The following is a 22,359-nucleotide window of genomic DNA, read 5'->3' as shown; positions in this document are numbered from 1 at the left end:
AATTTTTTTTTTACTAACGGACCTTGAGGGGAGGAGAGTCTGCCAGTCTCTCTCTCTCACATGCACACACACGCACGCAATTTCATTTTTCCATGTTTTTACAGTAAAGGTTCACAGACCCAGTACTGCCGCTTGCCTCGTGATGTTAACAGTGCCAGAACAAAACGCAGCATCACAGCGAGTAGACAGAATTGTCGGGGTACACAAGCTGGCTTGGTATTGTGAAACAGTGCGGTTGTGCACAGCTGGATCTCTTGAGTTGTCGCGTATTTGTTCACTGAACGTATGGATGGACAGGTAGCTAGCTCACGTTAGTTGTAGGAACTAACCACAGCTTAGCTTGCTCTAGCTAGAAGTGTCCGATACAGCGATACGCTGTATAATGATCCCATAAACTAAACTTCATATCAACGGATCATCCTGCATATTGCAGAGAGGAAGAGCATGTTAAAGCAATGAAAAAAAAGAAAGCAAAAACATCAAGGCATTGTGTAAGGCATTGTTTTATCGCTTCGACAAGAGCTTAATCGGGTGAATGCGTCTGTAGCCACGCTGTCGATGTATTGCATAAAAGGCGCACTTTTCACCATTTTCATCGCTTACGGCCATACCACCCTGAACACGTCCGATCGCGGAAGCTAAGCAGGGTCGGGCCTGGTTAGTGCTTGGATGGGAGACCGCTTGGGAATACCAGGTGCTGTAAGCTGTTCTTCTTAGCTATGTTTCTTTTCATTTTTGCCCCTTTTCACGTACTACGTGGCTTCCTTTCTTTAGGGTTTTATTTTATGCTTTCTTTCTCGCTTTTAGGTTTAGAACTGTAGCATTTTGGAACTTAGTAAGTGCACCGGGTTCTCATAAACGTATGAATGTTTGTCTTATCAATTTCACCAAAACAACTCCATGTTTCTTTACTTTTACATCTTCCTCTTACCTGCATGTATTATGCCGTTTGTGTGTGCGAACACTTTCGGAGCAATTATATAGGTGCGTTGGACCGTACGCCACTTAAAGCTTTTACTAACGGAACTGGAGGTTGGTTGCGTCGAGTTCAACTCCGTCCAATCATTTTGGGATTAGAACATGGTCTTATTCTTCAATCCCTTTCTACATGATGTGTGCTATGTACATTTTAATGGGTTTTGTTTTGGGAAGGGATAGACTGATTTTAGTTCCTGCGGCCTTTCTTTCGTTTGCTAACTATATTCATTCTGTTCCTTCTACCAGGGGAGCCAAGTCTGTCTCTCACTCACACACACACACACACACACACACACACACACACACACACACACACACATTAACAAGCAATTGATTTTTTTTGGCTGGAGGTGCTGAGTATGTAACCCAGGACCTCAGACATGCAAAGTATGCACTCTAGCACTGAGCTACACCCCCACCACTCTCAAACTTGGAGGTAATAATGCTAATAAGAATATCTGCAACTGTTTGTCAATTAACCTGCAGGAGTCAAATGTGTAGCAGAAACGTTGCGTTGGGTGCCTGAGGACTGTTCAATTTCTCAATCAACATTTTGGTGTAGTGAACCAGGATCACATCCATGTCACCTAAAAAATAAACACCTGGGTTATCTCTGCCACATGGGGTGGTAAATAGTCTACCAAAAATGACCTCAAATGGTGACAATTTGGTGGTGGCACTGGGCGTCATTCTGAACTCACCACACTACTGACCACCTTGTGGTCAGATTCAGAGGTTGTGTCATGACCCTTGACCTTTATGATAGCCAGCCGAGCTGGTAGTGTACATGCAGACAAAATGCAGACACTAGTCCTGGATTAGATATGGGTTTACCGTCCGAGGTGCGGAACCCCCTGGAGTGCCAAATCTTACCGAAGTCATGAACAACCCCAAACGCATAACAGGAATCAGTGTATATGGTGACAAACTGATCCTGGAATAGATGGCAAGCCCTGGTCAATGCCATTAGTTCAGCTGCTTGAGAAGACCTGTAAAGGAGAGAGTGAGCCTCCCAAATGAGGTTAGGCAGAAATCAGACAGAATAACCACAGAAAAATTCAGAGTCAGATGGTTTAAAACATGAGCCATCTACAAAAATGTAATAGCTGCCTTCCAGCAGCTTGCTAGACAGTTCAGAACGCATGCTAGAGGACTCATGGATAACCTCCATGCAGTCGTGGGGCACAGAGTCAGCAGAATGATTTAGCGATGGCAAAAATGATTTTAACAGACTAACAGGTGAGTGCAGGGTCATGTGTGATTTAATGATAAAGTTCCGAGTGGCAAAGAGGATGGCCTCAAGGCCCGAACGTTGCTGTGCTGTCATGTACTGTGTTTGAATGTTATTCAGAATAGTAATAACTTGATGTAAAGTGTGAAGAACCATTGGATGAGACAGTGCCAATTTCTCTACGTCAGTGTCCAGCAGGGCAGAGGCATCCACGGCATGTAAGCAGGCCGGCATCGAATCAAAAGGTTTGGAAAAGTAGGCCACAGGGCGATAACTGCCATGGTGCTCCTGGGCCAGGATGCCCACGGCTGTGGAGCCATGTTCAGAAACGTAAAGGTGGAAGGTCAGATTATAGTTTGGTAGGTCAAGTGGTAGAGCAGAGCACAAGGCCAATTTCAGATTCCTGAATGAGTGATGCATGGGTTGAGTCCAGACCAACGTATCGGACAGTCTTTTCCACAGCCCTGCCTGAGGACTTTATCATGAAACTCAGCATAGGTTGTTTTGTGTTGGGCGGAGGGATGTCACGTATGATTCCCCACACTCATTAGAGAAAGGTACTGTAAATATTTGAGATTAAATATTGTTCTTATAATTTTGTTTCTAGAGTTTAAGTTTAATGTTTATCTTGCCAGGAAAGAACTACTGAGAGCCAATAAATACCTTTTTTTTCTGTATCCACTAGGAGTGTATCCGTGTGTCTTTACTACTGGACCATTACAATGATATTTCCATATGTGCAGGATTAAAATACTCTAATAAGTTAGTGTTATTCATCATGAATTAATATATTAGTAATCATTTATAAGATGTATCTAAGCTCTCACTTCATAATTATCTGATCATGAACAGATCAGGAAGTCAGATGTTATGCTTAATTGGGTTTTTAAGTGCTATTCTTTATTAGATAATGAATTGTGCCATTGCATACGTGCAGGAACAATGGAACTGCATTTAGTTAAAGTAAATGTTCAGAATGTTGCTAGGTTACTGTGTGTAGGGTTTGGAGTTGGGGCTCCAGGGGCTTTAGGTGGTAGGTCGTATTTCCTAGAATAACAAGAGATGTTTCCTTACCTCTTGCCTTCTTTTAACATGTTTTACAATAAACCCTCTTTGTGGGCACTGTCTTTGAGGACATGTCCTGCTGTAATATTTACAGTCTACATGTCTTTGAGGCATCTTGGGACTGTACATGTCCTGCTGTAATATTCACAGTCTACAGGTTTTCTTGCCTACACTTTATAAGATATAAGAATGCCCTGGTACCTCTGTCCGCTCGTGTAAAACTTTGCTGTAGCCATAACCAGTTGCTGTCATGTCACGAGCCTTACAATGGTGAAACCCAACCTGTGCCTAGAACTCACTGAGCTTCAGGTGCAACCTGCTTAACCTCCATCCTTTAAGAGGCCTGGAAGACAAGCATCAAGACTCCTTGTTGTAGCCCTGCAGGTGGTGAAGTTCCTGTGGTTGTCTAAACACCAGAGTCCCTCACTGTCTTCATACGCCGACTGAAGATACACTTACCTGAACATTAGTTTTGCACTTATTAAAACGTATTAAAAAATAAAAAAGTTTTAATTGCATTTATGAAATATGCTATTGTGTTATGCACAACAAAGTCACTCTGGATAAGAGAGTCTGCTAAACACCTTAAATGTTAATGTAAATATGTATGTTACAATTTCAGAATTAATGGTGACCAATTCAGGAATTCAGAGGATATGCACCATTAGTTAATATATTATTAAAATTACAGCTTTACTAATCCTGGCTCCTAAGATTCTTTGTGAACCTGGTAAAATAATTAAAAAGTGTAGTCATACAAATTATTTGTTAAACAGTAACAAACAGCAGCTGTAGTTTCTAAATTACTTGTCATATAGAAATTATCTGTAGCATTTTACAGCCGCTAAGGTGAAAACTATTCAATATACATGAATATCTATAAATGTCTGTAGGCCATTTATAAACGACACACTTTAAAGGAAACTTATCATTTTAAGTTGTCCGTTAAGAAATGTATAAATGACTTGGTAATAATTTATAAAACATGTTGGAGCCCCTTATCTAAAGTTGCAAAACATCTCAATATATAGACATTTACAAAGGTTGGTAAAAAATTACTATTGTAAGTATGAATTACTGGCTGTAACACATTTTTTATTTCCCTGCCTCCATAAAAGGACAGAGATAATAACACCATCTAAAGGATTTGACCAAAATGTACAAAAAAGACAAGAAAGGAGCAACAGTATTTTGTTCTGTATAGTACTAGGAACAAAAGTTAGTTACTGTTTAATCATCACTATTTGCTGTACATTTCAAAAGAGTACTACACCTTGAATTTCACTAATGTGACACTAATGAACAACCCTGAATTACATGACAATTCAGAATGACTATACATTAACATATTTATAACACATTTGAAATTGTATTTTAACTTTATTTGAACACGTCTCACATAAACAGTAAAATACACACATTAAAAAAAGACTTAATGTCTTCAGACTAATGTGCTTGTTAATAAATATGCATAGTAGGACTTCTTTCCAAGATCATGAATGAATCGTCCTAGAGGGCCATTATGGTGTTTTTTTGCTAGCCATTCATACCATTCTACTACTGTCCAGTGATCCTTTAACAGCTCCTCTGTCCAGTTACTTCTAAACCTCCAAACAGTTTCATTGTATGTTCTCCAGGCCCTCTCTATATGCTGGGTGTGAGCCCCTGTAGGAGCATCCATGTATGATATACTGTGGTTAACTGTGTAATGTCTATAGCCAAGCTGAGACAGAGCCTACTGGTAGACACATCACTCACCACTGAGGATTGTGGATCCCCTCCTTACATGCTGAATGATAAGTGGCACTAGTTCCCTTCTGGACCTTCTCTGAACTAGGTGAAGAACTGGCTGTCTTTGTTTAGTGTGGACAGCATTTTCACCCAGCATCCCAGAGACCCACTGCCTCCTCCACAACGCCCGGCCATCCGCCCTCTTCCATACCGTGTAACATAAAACGTAAAGCTTTATTACATTAATTAAGAACTATTAACAAGATGAAAAAATTACAGGTATGAAGCATGAAGACTTGTATGTCCATTACACATTATTAAGACTCTACAAAATTCTATACCCACATAAAAGATGCACCTGCATTTCTTCTATGCCTGAAGTTACTCTCATCTATGACAGTGAACTGTCTGCTTCCTCCTTTCCTTCTTCTGAGTTCTTCCATCGCCACCACACAAGCCTCTCTCACTTTCTTAGACAACTTTGACAAGAAACTTGAGAAAACCTGAAGGGACATAATAGCGCTAAATTTATTAAATAATTTAATAAACATATTTAACACTTCCTTACTAAAATATTAACTGTACTCAGTAAAATTGTAAAGTTTATTTGTTAATTAAGTTAATTTGGTCAAGTGAACTGTTCTGGTTATTTTTGCTTATTTTAATCAAACAATTTAATTGATTAGAATCAAACCAATTAACCTGCTTGTTACACATGGATTTTTGAGGTTGCACCATTAAAATATTTTTATACTGCAGAAAGTGTCTAGATGTGCTGAGCAAAAATCTGTTTGATTACAGTTAAAATGGCCACTCAGTCCACACTTGTATAAAGTAAGACATATAAGCCTGTGTGTGTTAGCTGCTCCCTCCTGTACACAGATGTCATCCATTTGAAGAGAGACACTTCAGAACACTAAACACAGAGTTGTGTCTGATTGATCTCCTCGTCTGCCTTCCCCTGAGCACAGCACGTTGACACCTCCTGTATGAAAACAATAATATGTACCAGGATAGCGATCTGTACAGAGTCTAACAGTCTAGACCCAACGTTACATGTTCTGCCTATTTAACACTGTTAAATTACTATTTGATGTTAGAATGTGCCAAAATCACAATGAAAAATGCTTGCAATTAATCTCTGCATTCTTTAAGGGACAACGTTATTTGATAAATTCTACGTTAGCTATATAGTTTCATTTAAGATAAAGTTACAGTAGGACATCTAAGTAAACTCGTTAGCCTACCATTCATAGCAGTCCCATCAGTTGCTGTTGTGTAGTTTCATTTTGTGGTGACAAAGATCGCATTTCATCTTTCTTTGTAGTACTATTTTGCAGCCACTTTATTAATTTCAAATGTTTTCTTTTTGATTTCTTGCCCTCCATCAGCTTCCTCAATTTCTTCGGCATTTTGGCCCAATTAAAACCGGATGTCTCCCCTTTACATTTGTTATACTGGAATTTATGGCATTCCAGATTATCATAGAGCTTTTAAACTTAACAATACAATGAATAATACATATAAATGTTTTTTTATATTGTGAATGCTTATATTCAGCAGACACATTAATATTTTCTGGACAAACAGCTCTTTTCATATTTCATATAAACCATCAACAGTAAAGGTGGAGCGTTCGTGGACGTTGGAGTTCATTCAGGTCTGCGCCTCTAATGAGGAGACGCCGGTACAGGTGTGTTTGGAGTCGGATGACAGTGGAGATCAGCACAGCACCTGACACTCGTCCTCACAGTACACAAAGAAGAAGAGAGTTCACAGTTCAGAGAGAAAACCAGGGCAAAAATCATCAAAAAACAAAACAAAACAGCCAAGACACTGGAGAGAAATACAGATGGAGAGGCTGGAACAGGTCAATGCTGTACTGTACTGTAGCTACAGTGCAGCTAAACTAGCGTTAGCTAGAAATCAACATTAGCAGATGTGTTTTCAGTAGCTTTCTTGAATACTAGCATTAGTGGGTTATGCTTGAACAACGCCATGGTAGTTCACCGTCTTTATGACCTTTAGTACATTTTATTCAGTATGAGTGGAATCTGAACACATCCGCTTTGTTAGATTACTCTGAAAGAAAGCTGTCATACGTTAGCCAACTAGCTAGTAAACTAGTGCGACTGGAAAAGGTGCCGAACACCAGCTGACTGTCTCCGGATTACAGTGGAGATCAGCACAGCCGGTTTCTCCTGTTGTTTGAAGTTTAGCCCTTCGATCCGTTTTTGGTAGGTTTTACGCTCTGTTTTTTTACCTGGCTTTTATTCCCCGTCTATGCACGTCAAGAATGTAAAAGTGAGATTTAATGGGCGAAATTAGCAGGCACAACCGACCGACCGAGCTAGCTCGCTAAATCGGTCGCTCGTCTCGGTCATTTATGTGTAAAATACAGAGTGTCTGACTATCTGGCTAGATGACATTAAAATGGATGATTAAACACACCCAGTTAGCTTGCATGCGCGTCCGAAGTGGTGCTTCACAACTCGAGATCGACCGTATTGCGGTATTGTCTGTATTGCAGACGTGCAGCGGTGTACCGCGTTCATTGTAAGTGTTCACTAAGCAAACCGTGACCGTGTCGGTACTATTCTATATGTGGCACTGATGTGTGTTCTTCTTTCTACAGTTTGGGTATCGACTAGGGATTCAACTAAGTAGCCTGTCAAAGATTTATGCGTGCGCATGTCGTATTTTGTCTCCACAGACGTGCGTGCGCACGATGTCTCTTCCTCTCGTTACCTTTTGGACAGAATTGGACTGCTCAGTGGCCCAGCGTCAGCCACCTTGTCCAGGCCGTGTGCCTGGTGCTTTGTCCACTTCACCTGGCCGGTCAGACCATCGTCAGGGTGAACAGGTGGGTTGTTGTCATGAGGGACTACAGTGTCATCTAGGACGTAGTCCTCAGCAGCCCCGACCTCATGGCCCAGACCCGTATTCAACTTTTTGAGTTGAATCAGCAGACACTGACCCAGTGCTGAGTTTACCGGGTTTTATATTTACCTTATTAGCACTGTGGACTATAAAGGCTGAGCACTAATAGGCTGGGCTGCATTTTTCGTTACGGGTACAATGCCAGGAACAAAAAGCAGGAACAGGATGTTCTGCGCCTGAGCGTTGGCCAGTCCAACACTCCCATGTTGGCCCTGAAACCTCTCCCTCCCGCGCCGAGTAAGCTCCCAGAGCGTCTGACTCACGGGCACCCTGCTTTTGACTTTAACATCCAGCAGGATGTGTCTGGGTAGGCTTCTCAGCGTGTCCGAGGCCAGCCTCCTCTTCCTCCCAGTGAGACCCTAGCACTAATGGATATGTAGATGTCGGAGAGTGATGTCTTATTATTGGTCTTATTTTGGCACAAATATATTTTACCTGGTTTTTCAGTGATAGACACTTCTGACCTTTTTTCAAAAATGCCGGTAACTCAGATACCACAGGTGCAAACTAAAATTAATTTCTTTACTCATAATGTCTTTAATCATATAGTCAATGTGTCAGCAATCCCTCTTCTGGCCAACAGAGGTCCTCCTAATCTGCAGTGCCATGGTATGAAACATTCATTGAAGTTTAGATTGTTGAGGAGTTCAATTAACTCACTGACTCAGTAGCCACGTGTTCTTGTACTATCTTAGTGTTTTTGAAGATGATCTTACATATAAAATATGCATGTTACACCATATACATAAAAGACACATTTTACATGCTTTTTATGTGTAAGACTCATCATCTAATTATAGGAGAAATATAATCTACTTGTGTGTTTAATATTTTTAAGTAGCTACTAGTATAAGGCCAGAATGGGAAATGGGAAATATTATATACTTTAACAAGCTTTAATATTACTATGCTTCAGTGTAACCAAAACCATATCTCATAGCTAGAAACACTACCAACCACAATATGAAAGTCCTCTGTAGTGACAGGTGGATCCTTTTGAGTTTCTCTCTGCACTGCACTGGCCAAATCTGTCAGCTTCTTCTGTAGCAGAAAACAAACACATAATACAACATCAAGTTGACAAGACATTGAGAACAGCAATTAATGACTGAGAAAACAATTTGACCGTGGATGTCTAAGCATTACATAAGACCAATTTTGTACTGATATATCAGCCCTTATTTATCTCTGATCATCTTTCAGACTGGGTCACAATCATACTTCCTTTTGTTGAGTTTTAGCCAATTGAGCCACAAAAAGTGAAGCTAAACAAAACAGAAAAAAGACCAGTTTGTTTCATACTGTTGAAAAGTTCACAGATTAGGTGCAATGTCTACAACCATCTTAAAACGTTTGACAACTGCAGAAAAACCTATGTTGTCAAGCTCAGTGAGGCCCACAACCGAAATACATACAGAGATATGTGTGACGTGAATAACAGTACACAAAGGCTGATTTTTGTTAATTTTCATTGGAAGATACTGTACATAATATATGTGACTGACAGATTCCCTAAAGAATGATTAGAACATTATTTGATGCCAGTTCTGTCGCCCCTTGTCTGGTATTCTCTGCCTTACTTCATTGTTCTCACCTGTTTTTCTCATTTGTAATTGTGTATATATACCTTGTGTTTGTGTATATACATATATATACTGTTTTCATATTGTGTATATACACAACCTATGTATATACTGAGGTGATAAAAAGAGTGTTTACAGGGAAAAGAGGTTTTTAACATTGAATTAGACATATTAATAACATAAAACATAAGGGAGTATAGAGATTCTGTGTCCTCTCAGTGTAACGCGAGTGCCGAAGGGTGTGGAGCAGGATGCACAGACTCTCTCGACGTGGACAAACATTTATTTACATAAAACATAAAGACTATAGTGGCATTCCATATAACACAAACAGTGAACATAGAGACACTTAACACTAACAATTTTTAACATTAACACAAGCTAGACAAACATGGTTACGAATGTTACATTTAGACATTAACTCACAAACAACATGCTACATCAACGATGACCAACAACACTGCACACACTGATGCAGGTTTAAATACACAAAGCCAAACAAGGTGCAGGTGTGTGCAGGCGTGGATACAAACAAAGATCCTGTCACTGCACGTGGCGGGCCAAACCACATGACTCGCGAGAGGCGAGCGTTCTGTTACAGAACCTCCTCCCAAGGGGCACGGCTCCCGACGCATTCTTCCAGTGAACACGAGTCTCAGGACACTGTGTACATGTACACACAAGCAGCCGCCTGGGAGAAAGGCAGCTTCTCTGTCTCTGTCAGGGCAGTCCGGTATGCCCCCAACAACGTTATGCCTGTAGATGTACAAAAGTTGTAAACACAAACAAACAATAGCGCCCACACACAAACATATAAGGCGCTGTGACATGGTGCCCGCTGTCTGCGCAGGCACCTTGTATGTGTCCGTGGCCTCAATGGACATGCGGGCGTGCACGCCCTCCCCGGTTCCAGACGTGCTACCTCCCCCAACGGTCCTCCACTCGCCTGCCACTCTAGGAGCATCCCAGCGGCGGTTTGCCTCCCGGGCTTTGGGCAGACCCCTCCAGTCTCGCTGGTGAGTCCACTGAAGGGAAGGGACACGGGCTTCAGCTCTGCCCGCTGGAGATCCCGATGGGTCCACCAAACCGCCCTCTTTCTGGTTGTTGTGGTGCATTTCGGTCTTCCTCGGCCTAGGCTCGAGGCCCCCCCCCCAGCCCACCCAAGAAATTGTTGGGGGTGTACCCCTCCACTTCCGGGGTGGACATAGACACCAGTCACGGTCCTCTCCCCAATCTGCTGGGATCCAGGCAGCAGGGCGGGGGTGCCTACGCATCTCCCGCTAGGAAGTCCATCTTTAGCCGAAGGACCTGGCATCCTGTGGTGGTTGGTCATTCTGTACCGCGTTGGTCCGAGTGCCGAAGGGCGTAGAGCAGAGCGTAGACTCTCTCGACGTGGACAAACATTTATTTACATAAAACGTAAAGACTATAGTGGCACTCCTGTGTAACACAAACAGTGAACATAGAGACACTTAACACTTAACAATTTTTAACATTAACACAAGGTAGACAAAAATGGTTACGAATGTTACATTTAGACATTAACTCACGCACCTCCTGCTAGGAAGTCCGTCATTTGCCGAGGGAGTAAGAGTCCTGTGGTGGTTGGTCATTCTGTAATGTTGCTGCTGGCCTGAGCACCGTAAGGGATGGGCCAGGACACACAGACTACCTTGACTTTGTGAAACATTTATTAACATTAATCACGGAAAACACAAGTGGCAATCACATACAACTATAACAGTGAACATTATTAAACATTCAACATATCAAGCTGTACTCAGAGGCTTTCGGATGTCTCTGCAGATTTGTTAGCTAGGCAATAAATAATGAAAATGCCTCAGAGAGATAGAGAGAGATGGAACGAGAGGGAGAATGGACTCAATAAATCTCTCAGTCCATGCTTTTACTATTACTAGCTAATTACTTTTCATTTCCTAGCCTAGGTCCAGTTCAGACAGTGCACCATCTGTGTATAGCATCTAGCACCAAGGGGTTATTGAGCTGGTCCTTTCTGAGTTATGAAAGCTCCATCGATGAGACTGGCTGTGTGCTGGGCTGGTGACATAGATGGAAAACTGTATTGTTTTTGTCATGGTTTTAAAAATAATGCACAGTGAAATGTACTCCTGGGTCAAATTGCTTAGCTATAGTATGAATCATCTGATTAGGAACCAGATAAGTCAAAACAATGACTTGGGCAAGTGTTTAGGGCTCTAGGTCTCTGGTGATAAATATCTTGGTCAGCCCATTTAACAGTGTGTCTGTAGCTTTTCATTAACTTTTTATTGCTTATTGGTCACTGTGTATTGCCTTTTCTTACTACTCAGTTTGAAATATCAACAAATAGGACAGAACAAAACATTATCTTTATGCTATGGTCAACTAGTGTTACTGGCAAACCCAAAGAAATTGGTTAGAGTGGGGATGGTTTTGAAGTCGTATCAGCAAAAATTAGCATAACATAGATGTTTGTAACTTTGGGATTCGCCTGTCTACTGAACTTTTGGATGAAGAAGTCACGGAGCTGCTTTCTCAGTAGGACTCTGCTCTGAGTCTCCCTCCTTAAATGTAAGATATATTTTCTTCAGTAATTTGTGGCCTTTAGAATGGCTCCCTTAATTACAGCTATAATAGTGTACATGCCAGCTGTGTTGAATCGCACAACGATGTCAGAATCTGGCACAATTTAACTGTGGAACTAGGTGGAGAGAATCTGACTAGCAGTACATTGGTAAGGTTTGATGCATATCCCAAGATAAGTCATAAAGCCTTGAATAAAGATGAAGGCTAAGAGAGCAAAAGTTATGTAATTCTTCAAAGATGAATACTAAACGTACAATTCTGGCAAACCATGTCAATTACAATCCATTATACTGATGTGTTTATTTGATTCACTGGAAGACAACGAGTGACTTGTGTTTGGAACATAGTCTTCCTTCCCAAAGTTATACTGACTTCTTATTCTGACATTTTTTAAACATGTACAGACAGTTTTATTCCCTGGAAAGTAACATATACACACACAGACAGACACACACACAAACACACATATATCAGATATTTTGTCAACTTTCAAATATAAAAGGCAAAGCACTAATTTCAAATATAACAGTGTACTGTTTTTATTTTAGCTCTGCACAAAGAGCGTACAGCATGTATGTGCATATACGTGTACACGTGTGTGTTCAACCGTGTTATACACAATGCTGCAGTGGCCTGCTCTGCTTCAGCTTGCTCTTTACTGTGCTACACTTGACAGAGAGCTTTTCATGCTGCCTCTTGAGAATGTCTAGTTGGCTCTGCAGGTCCTCGCATGCATCCTTCACCTTCTCAAAATCCTGGAGCAGCTTCTTGTTTCTCAGCAGGCTGCAGCGCTGGTACAGGCGCAGATTGTCTGCACGCAGCTTGTCTTTAGCTATCATTACCCCTGCCAGAGCTTTCCGTTTGTTGCCGATCATTGCCTTTATCTTGGCCAGATTGGCTAGTTTGGCCTGGATCTCCAGCTCCACAAAGTTGATCGTTTCCTTGAGATGTGACTGGAACTGAGAGTGGAGGTACACAATACTGAGATTATTTTCTATGCATTCAAGACTCTACTGTACAATACATCTTCCCATCCTACTCCGTGGCAATAAATTTATTGCATTTTCAGTTTTAAATGGGGGCTCGAAATTTCCAAGTTTTGTGGTGGGATTTATGGAATGGGTCTTGTTATGTTTTCAAGTCTACTTGACAGTTCCATGGCTATCTAAAAAATCAACAGAAATTGCACCCACATTAGTCTTAATCTACTGAGTTTTATAGGACGTCATACCTGTCTAGTGCTGGTAATTCCTTTCTTTATTCGAATAATCTCCTCTTCATACTCCAAGATCATAGTCTTATAATTCTCATTTTCAAACTTCAGTTTTTCACACTTTGTCCTCTCCTCCAGTTCTCTAATAGATTCTTCCCGGCTTTGTACCCTCATCTGCAGCGCAAGGTTCCGTATTTTTGCAGCAGTGAGCTTATTCTCCGTCTTCTGCTCAGCTGCAAGGAGCCTTTTTACCTCAACAAGAGCTGCCCGCTTCCCCAGCCGCCGGGCGAGAGCCGCAACGACTACTTCTTGCATCATCATGATGAAGGCTTGATATTCACAGTCCCACTGCTTCTTCTTCTCCTGGCACCGGGGCCGGAGTTCTTCAACTTGCTGCTGGTAGAGCTGTGATTTGCACTGCCACTGCAACTTTAGGTCCTCTAGAATTTTTAGCTGGTCCTGGTAGCCATGGCGACTCCGCCTTGTACACACAGGCATTGGCACGTTTTCCCTTTCCAACCAGTCAGCTATTATCATCTGCTGCTTGCTGTTCAACTGGCAGAGTTCATCCCTTTCTGACAGGAGGCTCTGCAGAAGCGCTTGGTGTTCCTTATACTCAGCTTCAAGGTTACATCTCTCCATCTCCAGCTGCTCTTTGGAAGTTTCTATGTCATGACATCCATCCAGACCAGTCCTCTGCAGCTGCTCATATGAACCTAAAATTACAGGGCAGAGTTATACTAAAGAATCATCCAGTTATATTAATTAACAGATGGCAACAGCTGATTTTGCCCTCCTGAAATTGAGCTATGTTCAGATGAGAAGGCTCAGTTTAAAAATATATTACGACTCTTCATATGAAACCATGTGTTAAAAACCAACAGGAATGAATTGCCATGTAATTTTCTCTAGAATGTATAGACTTTATAGTTCTTTACCTTTTTTTCTCTGAAATGGTAGTGGATGGCTACCATTGATTGGAGGTAGAACAAGTTGAGCAAAATGTGTGCTGCCTCTAGTTTCTGGACTGTGCACACCCACATCAAGAGCCTAAACAAAGTATACAAGGTATTTTTCACACAAGAATCTACATACTGACACACAAGCACACATAACCATACACAACCTTCCATCATAGCCAAACAACGTTTTATTAAAATGTACTAAAAATGTATTTCTATTAGTTTCTTTCTTGAGGCACCAGTACAAATATTTTTAAGGTATCCCATATCATTTAAAGATTCAAAAACACATGCTCCTTCATTTCAGCATTTAAATAAAATGTGTATACACGTACCTGAACATTGTTTGCTTTCTGAGCACTGTGGTTTGGTCTTATTGGTGGCAGCTTTGTGCAGCCACCTTTCCTCTGTTCCATATCTACTGGCGCCTCTCGTCTTTTGATGTGAATTCTAAAGATCGATAAGCCTTTTAGTTTTTGGGGAACAGACCTCAGCCAATTACAATAAGCAGCAACGAAGCAATGAGTACTATTGGAATTGTGAAAGGCGTGATTAATGTGATAACTTGTGTGACTTCACAGCCCCTTTATTACATCATAATTATGCCACAAGTACCATCTCCACATCAATATCAACTTGCTAAACCTGCTAAACCTTGCACAGTTCAAGGTTTTTTCCCTTTAGATTTTAATCAATTTATCTGCTCATTCAACCACACGGAAATCAAGCCAACGTGTATCAGAAACAGTACACGCTGTATACATCACACGTGTAAAACCTAATAATGAAAGTTGACAATCCGCAAAGGTAGCTAATCTAGCTAGCCCAGTACTGCAGCTAATATTAGCTACCTATACTAGCCAGTTAACTCTATTGTAGCATCAGTACTTTTTAAACCTTCTAGTTTAAAATATTTTAATGACCGAGTATACGCACACACACACAGAGAGGAATACAACACCTTACATTATTGCAACAGAAGTAACTATAGCAGCAGCAGTATTCCCCAGAGGAATACAACACCTTACATTATAGCAACAGAAGTAACTATAGCAACAGCAGTATTCCCCAGAGGAATACAACACCTTACATTACAGCAACAGAAGTAACTATAGCAGCAGTAGTATTCACCAGAGGACTACAACACCTTACATTATAGCAACAGCGGTATTCCCCAAAGGACTACAATACTTTACATAACGGGTATCCATAGCAATAGCAGAATTCTCCAGAGGCATACAACTTCAGACGCATATCCTGTCATTAATCTTGCCACATTGCATTACTTGAAGCACAAAACCTGATAATCTGAGATTTATCTGGGATTGGATAGGTAAAAGGCATACTTGAAACTTACTTGATACTTAAAGCCAAAAGACCTAGATGTGCTTGCACTTGTTTTCTGTAGCCACCACCTTTTTTGTTGTGCGTGTCTGTATATGGTCTCATTAATGGGTGTGTAATGAAGACCATCAATAAGGAAGGTTAAATGGCTACTCTATCTTCTGTGCCACAGAGCTGGCTCTTTGATCTGGTGGTCAGGGCACATGTTTGTTATGGATGTGGATGTGGATTTGCTACCACACTGTCCTCAGCCTTCATGTCTTTACTTTTTTTTAAAGATTGGAGTTCTGTTATGGTGGTATGTTCATCAGACTTGAGGTGCTTGTTAAGGCATCATACAATTTTTTAAAACAATTAGATCTGCAGCAGATTATATTATTTGTGATACCTTTAAAGGGTAACGAGTCAGACTGTCAGCGCGTGAATCAAATGAAAGCATACAACATAAAGCATACAGTCGTGGCCACACATTTGAGACTAGCACACATTTTGGTTTTCACAAATGTTGCTGCTTTAGTTTTTATGGCAGCAATTTCCATTCTACATCGTGAAGAGTGATTAGATGAATTGCAATTAATTGCAAAGTCATTCCTTACCATGAAAATTAACAATCACAAAAATTACTGCATTCAAGCCACTGCATTTCAGCCCTGCCACAAAATGGCCTGCTAACATAATTTCAGTGATCATATCAGCTACTCACCACTCTGGTGGGTTTATTTGTAAACATATCAGCTACTCACCACTCTGGTGGATCAAAGCAGATAAAACCACACAAGCTGAGGTGTTATCCAGCTAGGAGTGTGTCTTTAGCTAAACCCCAACTTGTGGTAAACACCCACGTGCGGTAAACCCCATTTTATGGTCATAACATCTGGAGCACGTCACGCCGTGCTGTCACACATCTGCACTGAAGGCTTCGGCGCGAGCCTACGTCTTGTGTTGTGATCATCCATAGGGGTTTCTTGTTCTTTTAGGTAAAAATCTAAAATAAATGTGTTCTCCATCTTAATTAATCATATCTTGGCTCTAATGCACCTAAAGAAAATGTGTGTTAAGGCATATGTAGAACAGAAAAGTTTCATTTTTTGGAAATTCAAACCTTCCCTTTTTCTGTTAAATCCACTACATTTATAAAGATCACTTTCTTAGCTACTCATAAGGAAGGTGGATAAAATATAGAGCAATACTGTGCAAATAGCTAATCAGTTCACTATAGTATATTTTGAGATCACATGAAAAAAAATCTAATTATCAATTCACTGTGATATTTTTGGAAAACACTTTGCAACATATTCAACATATGACAGCAATGTTTTTACTGTAGGAATTTGGAGTATTTGGATGGCAAGCTTGTGTAAAATGTCTCTTTGGATCACTAAATACATAGCACATATTGAATCTTTATAAAATAAACAGATCAACTAATCCATTAAATTCGTGAAATACACTCTCTTATGTAGTTACTTTTAGTATGACTAAGTTGTTTTTACTGTAGAAATTTGGAGTAATGGGATGGCAATATGCTGTTAAATGTGTATTCAATTCACTATATATCACTACTTGAAGCTCTATAATAGTCTGAAATAGTTGCATGAAACAGTAATTTCGCATAAGTGGCGGTATTCCTAACGGACCTGCTAAAGCCACAAGCTACAGGAACCGCTGTGGCTGTGGTTAGATATCTAGACACAACTCATAATTTTAACTAATCATCCCATCGTAAATATCTTAGCCAGGTTAGCGCCTGGCCTGTATAAGAAAGCTAGCCAGCCTAACTAAAATATCGTAGCCAGCAAACTGAAAGTAACGTTTACTTGGAACTCTGCTGAATATTGGTATCTTATAGGTTAGTTAGACTTAAGATAACCGTGTAGCTGTCCTAATATTCATGAATATTATCCTATGAGAGCTATCTATGCAGTTAACACTAGCTTACTATATTACTAGCTAGCATTAGCTGAACAGTTATATATAGTTAAGGTAACAACCGCAGCCGCATATATCTGAACTAACCTTGTTCAGATGACATTGTTGTGTTAAACAGGTCACACACGATGTCAAGTTTATGGTTAGTTAGCTATTTTTATTACATTACTGTTATAGAAGCACCAAACCAAAATAATTTTTAGCTGGGTGGCTAACTGTTTATTGTTATGCTAACTGGGCGTTTTCACAGATGTGCCTTTACTCATACCAGGTGAGAAACAGCTGCTCACTAAGACTTTGACCTTTTGAGTGTTTCGCATTTTCCTATGGTATTGGTGAGGTGGCGATGGATCAGAGCTTCACAACATTATTGTGCTGTTAAGTGTCTATGTTTGCATGTGTGTGCTGACTGACACAAGCTCCTGAGCTCTGCATGTGGCCTGCCTGGCAGGATGTCGTGTGTGAGGATGGCTTGGAGGACTACTATGCACAATCCTCTTTGGCTGACTGGATCCAGCACGTGCTCAACCACCTGAATTCATCACCTGGGTCCTTTGAGTCAGACACTGATGACATCACTTCCACGCGGAATTACTGTGTGACCACAGTGGAGACGCTGCTACAGGAGCTTGTAGAGCTCATTTTCACACAGGTACAGACACAGATGACACCAATAATAAACACTGATCACATATGTACTATTTAACCCTTTAAAGTCAAGTGAAAGTACGGACAAATGAAATTCACACACCTGTTGGATGATCTGAAAATGAGTGCTCTCACTGAAAATGAGTGCTCTCACACAGTACCTGTGTGCCTCTCCCTGAGCTTCCCAGACTAGCAGTACCTGTGTGCCTCTTCCCGAGCGTCCCAGAGTAACAGTAGCTGTGCGCCTCTTCCCGAGTGTCCCAGAGTAACAGTAGCTGTGCGCCTCTCCCTGAGCGTCCCAGAGTAACAGTAGCTATGCGCCTCTCCCCGAGCATCCCAGAGAAACAGTAGCTATGCGTCTCTCTTCGAGCGTCCCAGAGTAACAGTAGCTGTGCACCTCTCCCCATTCTACATGGGCAGAATGCTCTGGTATGAATGAATCAATGAATGAATGAATGCGTGCTCTGGTAGTAAACAAGCTATACACACTACATGGTGTGATGAACCAGATGCTGTACTGCTAATTTTAGGACAATATATGGTAATTGGAATTATCTGTTAATCTGTGTTGAATAAATGGACTGGCTAATCTCACCTCCAGATTGCTTTACTATTAGTCACAAATACTTCCTGTTACAAAGTTTTTAAATGTGGTAGTGCTGTGGAAGACCAACACGCTTGCTGTAGAGTAAAATTACAAAATAAAAGCCACAGCAAATGTGATAAAGTGATGGCCCCTATTGTTCAATGTATGTGTGTGTACTTGTGTGTGTGTACATATCTGCGTGCGTGCACGCATGTGTGTGTGCATATGTGTGTGTGTGACAGGAACCAGCTGTGTTGTGGGAAACACTACTGCAGAGAGGTAGAGGGGCAAGAGGCACGTTGTTAATTTGTTAGATGTTTAGATGGTTGTGATTCATATTGTGTCTCGCTCTCGCTCTCTTTCTCTCAGTGCTGCACTCTATCTGGTTAAAGTGTTGAGGGGTGTGGTGAAGGAAACGGATGCAGCACACTCCTGCCACACAGGTGTAGTATAACACATCCACACACTGCTCCTGTGTGTGTGTGTGAGTGTGTGTGAGTGTGTGTGTGTGTGTGTAGTATAGCACCAACACACTGCTCCTTTGACTAATGGTGTGTTCTGTTTAGACTGGTGAGAGGTTGGTAGTTTTGTTGTTGTGCATGTGTGTGTATGTATGTGAGTGTGTTCTGTTCAGGCTGGTGAGATGAAGGTGATTTTATTGTTGTGTATGTATGCAGGAGAGGATCATGGGTAAGGTGGACGTAGCCAGAGTAACTTCCTGTTTCAGAAACGCCTCGTGTCCTTGTGTCACGTCCACAGACCGGAGCGTTCCCCGTTTCCCGGGCAACCTAGTTATTTCTGGGTTTATGTCAGTTTCTGTGGTTATCTGTCTCCTCCCCTTAGTCTCCAGCTGTTTTGAGTTTGTCCCTAATTGTAATGTTATAAAAACCCCATCCCTACGTATCCTGTTTGTTGGTCATTGGCTTAGTGTGGCTCGCATGGTTTCTGGTCAGTTCTCGTTTGGTCGCTATCATTGCATTTCTAGTCCGATCTCATTGTTTGGTTACTCTTGCTGCATGTTGCTTTCCTTGTTTAGTTCTGTATCTTCGTGCTCAATATTGTTTGTTCATCTTATATAGCCTAGTTCTGTGTTCCCGTTTGTCTGTCTTTATGCTCACCGTTATCTTATATTATTGTTGTTCTGTTAGTCTTTCTCTAATGTTTTATTCCCTCATTGCCCATTTCTCGCCATCACCCTGTTATCATCTTATTTTTCTGTTAGTCTGTTTGTTCTTCATTCTATTCTATATTGTTAGTCTGTGTTGATTATTATTAAATGTATTATTTGTTTATTCTAGTCAATCAGTTTGGTTTGTTATGGCGTCGTCACTTCGCACGTGTGTTCGCTCTCCACCCCCTCCCGCGTTACACCTTGATGACTCGCCGAAAAAGCCCCCTCACAGGAGACATGTTCATCGACCTCTTCAACAGATTCCCTGTGAGAGAAAACACACACACCACTTTCACAAACAGCCTCACATACAAAGGGGTACCACACACAGACATATAAATTCAGCACATACTCAAAACATGCAAAAACACACATTTGTTCATATTTGGTACCTACAGAATTGAATCTATTCTGGTCTTATTGTTGAGTTACTGTAATATAATAACATTCTTGTTCTCCACCTGCATCTGCTGGTGATGGCGCTTTTAGAATAATGTTACACAACAGGGTTAATGCTTTACATAACAGTAGTGTAGTGGGTTAGCCACCTTAGCCAGTGCTGAACAGTGCTGTTGAAATGTGAGTTCTCACGAATGCCTTTATACTAAAGAATATGTGTGGTTTATGCAGTAAATAAGTTCATTGGTGAAAAAAGTACTAATCCCTTTCCCTTTTGATTTCATTGCATGGGACAGCTAGTCTATTTAATGTTTTCAGGGGAGAGTTTTACTAAAGTTTGGAGTGTGAGGGAAAATGAGAAAATAATTAGATAGTTCATCTAATCACTAGTGGACAATAGTAGAAACACATTATCCTGAGTACACAAGAGAACCTAGCCTTCATAATCATTATAAATAGTTGTGCAGATGAAAACGAACTCACCTTACCTACAAGGCAGTAGTTAAGAGGTAGGGGGCTCTACAAGAAGAAAATCTGACATTCTTCCATCAGTGCTTATAAATGGAATGTAATACATTTTCAGTGCAAAAATACACCTGCCTGTAAATATTTTACAAAACCTCTCTAGCTTTGTCTGATCATAATTAAAATATACTGTATTTGGAAACAAAGGTAAGACAACAGTGGTAAAACATTCAGTGATTAGAAGTTCATCATAATGAATTGCTGGCTGATAACATTACCCAAAAAGTTGGGTGTTTTGTTTTTTAAATAAACATCCTGCTGTGACACAGCTCACAGGTGATGGTACTAATCCTCCCCAGAAAGCAAGACTTAGAGAATGTATGTGTCCAAGTTGAAACCTAAGAGATGATTGCCCCTTTTCTATATTTATTTCTACTCCATAAAAAAAAAATCTGTTTTACACAGACCAAGGTGTCATGTTCCCTTCAATAGTTGTTACAAAGGCACTTTTGATCATTTTAAGAAAGAAATGTTGATATGGAAATATGTAAATACTGTTTGCATTAGTGATAAAAGTGGGATTGATTATTTTATCACCTAATTAGTGTGTGTGTGTGTTTGTAAAAGCTGATATCTATCCATAAAGCATCCTTGAGTCTGAGAAATATATATAAATGTATATATTATTATGTAACTAATAAGAAGAAGAGGAAGAGGGAGGAGGAGGAGGAGGAAGAGTCTACTCTGATGTGCAGGATCCCCTCCAGTAGAACTTCATGTAGGAGACGTTCTACTGTACAATGTACAATCAGTGTAGATGGACCACACACAGGTGATGTATTTTCTATTTATTAAGTTACTTAAAACAATAGGAACGGTTCATATTACTGGTCAGTAAATGCATTTATTATTCAAAACAGTGAGTTTCACTATATTTTGATTGTCTTAATACTGAAGTATACAGTTCAAACTAATGAAAATACAAAACAGCAGATTATAATAAATACTCACCTTTTACTGGAGCCAAAGTCATGTCGGTGTCTGTGTTCTTTCCTAAAACGACAGCAGACTTATAAGCAACCAAAAATCATACAGATAGAAACATAAAGAAAATAAAATCTTGCTATTTGATTTACACATGAGGTTACCTGAGAGTATCCTGAACATGACTGTGCTCAGGCAGGTTAAAGTCTTACCTTCTACGGTGACCCTAAAGGTGAATACAATCTCCTTATTCCTGATGTCCCATATGATGTAAACGCCACTGTCAGACTCTTTCAGCTGCAGACTGGAACTGAATGACAATTTCTGTTCATACTCAGAGACACACTGACCTGACTGCGTTTGGACTGATCATGTCTGTTATTAAGCGCAGTGAGTAAACATCCACAGTGTTGGCCAGAAAAGGTCAGTGCACATTTAGATTTAAAAATGTACACCCAGGGGCCTGTTTCAGAAAGTGGGTTTAGTGAAAACTGTGAAAATCACACAGAATATGGAGCAGTCCCCATTTATTGGATGTAAAAGT

At 40.6% G+C, this 22,359-nt stretch overlaps 1 pseudogene; it reads left to right on the top strand.

Moving 5' to 3' along the window:
* Positions 1 to 597: 597 nt before the first annotated feature.
* Positions 598 to 706, top strand: LOC145659789 (5S ribosomal RNA; annotated as a pseudogene).
* Positions 707 to 22,359: the final 21,653 nt, after the last annotated feature.

Source organism: Electrophorus electricus, chromosome 1 (genome assembly GCF_041902795.1).
Source record: "Electrophorus electricus isolate QZ-2024a chromosome 1, ASM4190279v1, whole genome shotgun sequence".
Lineage (NCBI taxonomy): Eukaryota > Metazoa > Chordata > Actinopteri > Gymnotiformes > Gymnotidae > Electrophorus > Electrophorus electricus.
This window is presented reverse-complemented; position numbering and strand designations above follow the sequence as displayed.